General features: G+C 40.0%; 1 long non-coding RNA gene and 1 pseudogene across 1 annotated transcript in view; one reads left to right on the top strand and one right to left on the bottom strand.

Annotated features, from left to right (window-relative positions):
• LOC138013887 (putative nuclease HARBI1) overlaps positions 1–3451 on the top strand; it is a 5036-nt pseudogene extending 1585 nt beyond the window's left edge.
• Positions 3452–4056: 605 nt separating this feature from the next.
• Positions 4057–5000, bottom strand: part of LOC138060353 (uncharacterized) — an 11553-nt gene continuing 10609 nt past the window's right edge. The window contains exon 3 of the long non-coding RNA XR_011134333.1: positions 4057–4475. This is a non-coding gene — a long non-coding RNA (uncharacterized lncRNA). The remainder of the gene's footprint in view (positions 4476–5000) is intronic.

Below are 5000 nucleotides of genomic sequence, written 5' to 3'. Positions count from 1 at the left end.
TCCCCGTAGACGTGCTGCAGCTGCACCTGCATGTGGTCGAGCAAGAGGTAGAGCACCAGCACGTGGGCAAGGTGGTGGTTGTGGGGCTGCAGCAGCCAGCAATGTTGATACTTTCCTTTCATATGACCAGGATCAACAACATCAGCTTCCCCCCTTCAGTCCACAGCGAACTATCGGATTGCATTTGAATGCTCCTCTCCTTAGACAGTCCATGGTCACTGCTTTGGAGTTTTTTATATTATTCTTCACTGAAAATATTATAGGGGACATTGTGAAACACACAGATACTTATGCCTGGGGGCATGTAGCGCAGACCTAATGTACCACCTACACCAATCCAGATGGCAGTTGGAATGCCACCAAGAATGAAGAGATCAAAAGGCTTATTGCCCTTCTCATTTATTTTGGTCTTGTCAAAGTTGGTGGTGAATGCTCCAACTACTGGAGTACAAAGACATTGTACAATGGGTTGTGGGCCAGGGGTATCATAAGTAGAAAACGTTACAAAGCCCTCATGGCCTTTTTACATGTGGTAGACCCTGATGAGGAAGTCCCCGGAGATAAACTTCGTAAGATAAACAGCTTTATTGAGTCTTTCAAGAAGCGATGTAGGAACCTGTATTAGCCTACGCAAAATGTGGCCATTTTACGCATCCCAATCATTTTTGCCGGAAAGTTGAACGTTGCGCTTAAATTCAACTAGTTTCCTTTCCCAATCGTCTTATTACCTCAGGGATATATTAAATATCTTACTAGCTTCCTTTACTCGGTCCGTTCTGTACGTTACGAAATTTTTTTTCCTGTTCATGAGTAAAAGAAACAAAAAAAACCCTCGAAAACTAGGTGTGTAACTTACCTCCAACTAGGTTTGTAAGGGGGTATGAGGTATAAAGTTAAATAAGCTGTGAAGATTGTGTGAAAAGGGGAGATAATAATCTTACTTGGTATGTTGAGAATGGTAACTTAAAGGAACTTAAGACTGATTGCTGACCAGTAGTTTTCTTAAGCTTCCAACTTTCAATTTCAACGAAGGTAATTCCTATTCTGATTCAATTAAGTAATGAATATGATGAAAAAAGGATTTGATAGATAGTAGATTGAGTTGTCGCCTATCATTGTTTTATCATTTTCGAAACAAGGCACAAGCAGCCTCGGGCCCCATTGGGTACAATGTCGTCCCAATAGCTTGCCTTATCATGGGTTTCATTAGTGCCGTAATCACTTCCGCTGATCAAAGGGATCTTAGCCTCTGTATACGAGATTGCGTTGTGTACCGGTCGCGCACCGTACAGAAGGTGCACCGCGTGTTTATCAAATAATGCTTCTTTTACAATCGCAGTTCTTCCGTGATTGTTCTCAGGGAAGAAACATACGAAGAATTTTTCAATTTAGTTATAATTTAAAAAATATATATTTAGTAACATCACCAAAGAGACGATAAAGAATATTTAATAAACCAAGACTTATCGAGGGAGTACTTCGTTTCCTTTTCCTGCGCTCAGGACATTTCACAAACGAAATTGACAACACGGAAGTTGTGCGTTTGTTGAATCTTTTAGAGCTCTCGTGATTCTCTTTCTTACCAATGTACTCGCTGATTGCATTTACTACAAGAGGTTACGGATAGCCTACACTTTGTTCGAGGAATTTAGACAATTGACTTTCAAATTCACAGTTTTTAAATGATTTTTTGTATGTGACAATATCTTGGTCAATATCCATTTTAATTCCGTAGTCCGAAATCCAAAGTCCACATTCCCTGATCTAATCATAAAGGAGAAGAAAATATGGTAACCCATCGATCGATGCGAGAAGTTTTGGTTTTGGCTATGAAGACGTCATCGACCGTACGTCCACCCCTCCATGTAAGCCAATGAAAAAATTGATTTGGATTTACACCAAACTTGCACAAAGCAAATATGACGCAAAGATATACCTACTTAGGTGCAAATCTTAAGCAAAGCTGGTAAAGTCCATATTTACAACCCTATTTACATTGGGGTGCAAAAATAATGTAGGAAATGTGAACTTTACCAACTTTTCTTAAGGTTTGTGCCTGAGTAGATATATCTTGGCAACATATTTGTACTGTGCCAATTTGGTGTATACAAAAGCAAAACTATTGCCAAATATTTGTGAAATGTTCGTGGCTAATCTGACGCAGTGTTTCGTCTCGGCTAATATATTCAATAAGGATTTTAACCACGACAACCTCACATACATCTGTGTATTCAATATGGCGGCATCAAAACAAATGATGTGCTTTGTTATGCTTGACAAGGTCTGTGATGAATATATTGACAACTTGATGGGTGATCCAAATAGCGATGATGGCGTCCCGGCGTTACTCGCACAGAACAGAGGAAGAAGCGAGTGAGAATTGAAAATTAAGTAGAGTGTACAGTGCCACAGTACAGCTTGCAGACCTTTCGCAGTCACTTTCGGATGTCAAAACGAACAGTTGAGTTCTCAGTGGAAGCATTGCTAGCTGTGGTACCTGCCTTACTGCATCAGCCCAAACAAGGTGGGAGAGCCCCTATCCCACTTCGAAAGCAAATACTTTTAACTTTATGAGTCTTGGAAAACTCCGAAAGCTTCGATCAGTGGCAGATAGATATGACATGATGAGGACGAGTGCTTATTGAGTTTACAGGCGAGTTTCTAAAGCGATTGCTGTTAATTTGGCCCAGCGATTTATCGATTTTCATTCTGGTCAAAGGGTGAGAGAGGAAAACGACACATTTGAGGAAATGAGAGGTTTTCCTATAGTGATGGGAGCGATCGATGGCTGCCATATACCTGTCAAAGCGCCTAGCAAAAATCCTGAGAAGTACATAAACAGGAAAGGCTTTTATTCCATTCAACTTCAAGTCATTTGCGATTCGAGTATGCGATTCATGGACGTCTTTTGTGGATATCCAGGGTCAGTTCACAACGCTAGAATGTTTCGAAACTACCCCACCTTCCTTGACGGTGAGGCAGACCCTACACAGTTGTTCACTGGTAATACCCACCTCATTGGTGATGCCGCTTATCCTCTTAAATCTTGGAAACTGACACCCTTTAAGGCCAACGGTCGCCTAACTAGGTGACAGAAACGTTACAATTTTGTGCACAGCTTCACAAGGATGGTGGCTGAAAGATCTTTGGCTCTTTTCAAGAGAAGATTCCGGAAATTAAAAACGGAGATGGAAATTAATCGTGTAGAAGATGCTCCCGAAATTGTTGTTGCCTCGTGTGTTTTACATAATATATATCTAATTGACGAGGACGACAGTGATGAATTCTTAGTTGATGATGAAGGTAATGATGATGATGACGATAACGATGATGTATTCCCCCCAGAGGTAGAAGGCGATAAAGAAATCAAATTATGAGAAACCTACCATTCTTTTTCTGTTGGGTGTGGAAATTAAGTGGTCCACATTAACACAACTATAAAATGGGCTATTTTGACTATTGTAATTTTTGGTTAGGAATAAGCCCTAGAGGTAGAATGAATTTGAGCTGTACCGAGCTAATGAGCTTGACATCTCTGTAAAAAGAATGCAAAATCTCAAAACGCAGCAGGACTTCAGTTTTTATCATGTGATTTCTCAAATACTTGGAGAAACCTTTCCATAAATGCCATCTTTTCATTGTGCATTTCTTCAATTTTTCTCATTTTCTTTACGAGCATGCGTGAAGTCCTTTGGCTTTGCAACTTTTCTCTTTTTCTTTGGCATTTTGTCGTCCTCCGCATCAGAGCTGACTGACTCAATTTCATTAGTTGAATCTGAAACTACTGACACAATACTGTCGACATACTCTTCTCCATTTACTCTTTGCTTAGTACCTTTCCTGTTGCAGCAAAGAGCAGCAGGTGTAACTGTGTCATCATCATGAAATAACTCATGCATTTCATCATAGTATGTACATTTCCTCATTGGGTTGTTATTGTTGTGATAAATACATGTGATGCAAGTTATGTTTAAATTTTTGAACTTTGTCTCACATACTTTAGGATCCAACTCCTTAAAACCCATAGATTTCATTTTCCTCTCCAATTTGCTTTCCAAATCAATTTCTTCTTAATTTTAGGATATTTAAAGCTTGACCTTTCCTTGCCATAGCTTTGCAACAATCCTAATACTTCAGCTCTGGACCAGTATTTCTTTGATCCATCAGATTTGCTACCACCGTCCTGAAGCTGGATAGTGCTGCAACCTGAGGTAGAGGTTATATCCATCATTGGTAAGGAACTCTGCACAGGGCTTCGACTGCGGCTTGAGCTTTGTTGAGCACCAATCTGTGTATTTGCTATCTCTTTTGAGTGATTTACACCTGAAACTACCAGGAAGTCGTGCATAGGACTTACACTACAGTTCTCCCTTAAGCTCTGTTGATCATCAGGCAAAGGGCTTGGAATGCGGGGCCTTGTGGATAGTTTATTTGAACACCATTCTCCTTACTCAAAAAGTGGTACCAAGTATGCTCTAAAAGAAAGGGGACAAATCGAAATGACATTGGCAAAATTGTAAACTGCTCAGTTTTGATCTTCGTTCAAAAAAAGAAGGAGGTAGCAGGCTAGCGTTGCTGTATCCCGTGAACTTTATTAACGCTAGATGGCTCCAAGTACTCTTGCTAGACGAACATTTAAAGTAGAAATTAACACTTTTTACTGGTAACTTACCAATAATGTTATGAATCGCGAAAAAAGAATTCGCTACCTCCATGGATCTTATGACAGAATACACCTTTAAACGCTGTCTTTTGCAGGTTTAAGAAATATTTGACGCTGCAGTAATGAAAATAAACTGTTACTTACTTGGAACGTTGTTCCAAATCCCGAACTATAGCAATGGCGGCGCAAAGCAAACCGTCACGAAACATACTCTTGCAAAAAATACCGCTGGTCAATGAGATTAGTTTCAAATCCAATGCCAAAGGAACGGAACAAAACACAAATCCGAAAATCCGGATTTTGATTCGCGGATTTCAAATCCAGTGAATCTTTATCC

The sequence above is a fragment of the Montipora capricornis genome, chromosome 8, assembly GCF_036669925.1.
Source record: "Montipora capricornis isolate CH-2021 chromosome 8, ASM3666992v2, whole genome shotgun sequence".
NCBI lineage: Eukaryota > Metazoa > Cnidaria > Anthozoa > Scleractinia > Acroporidae > Montipora > Montipora capricornis.
The sequence above is the reverse complement of the archived record's forward strand: the minus strand, read 5'-3'. Positions and strand labels throughout refer to the sequence as shown.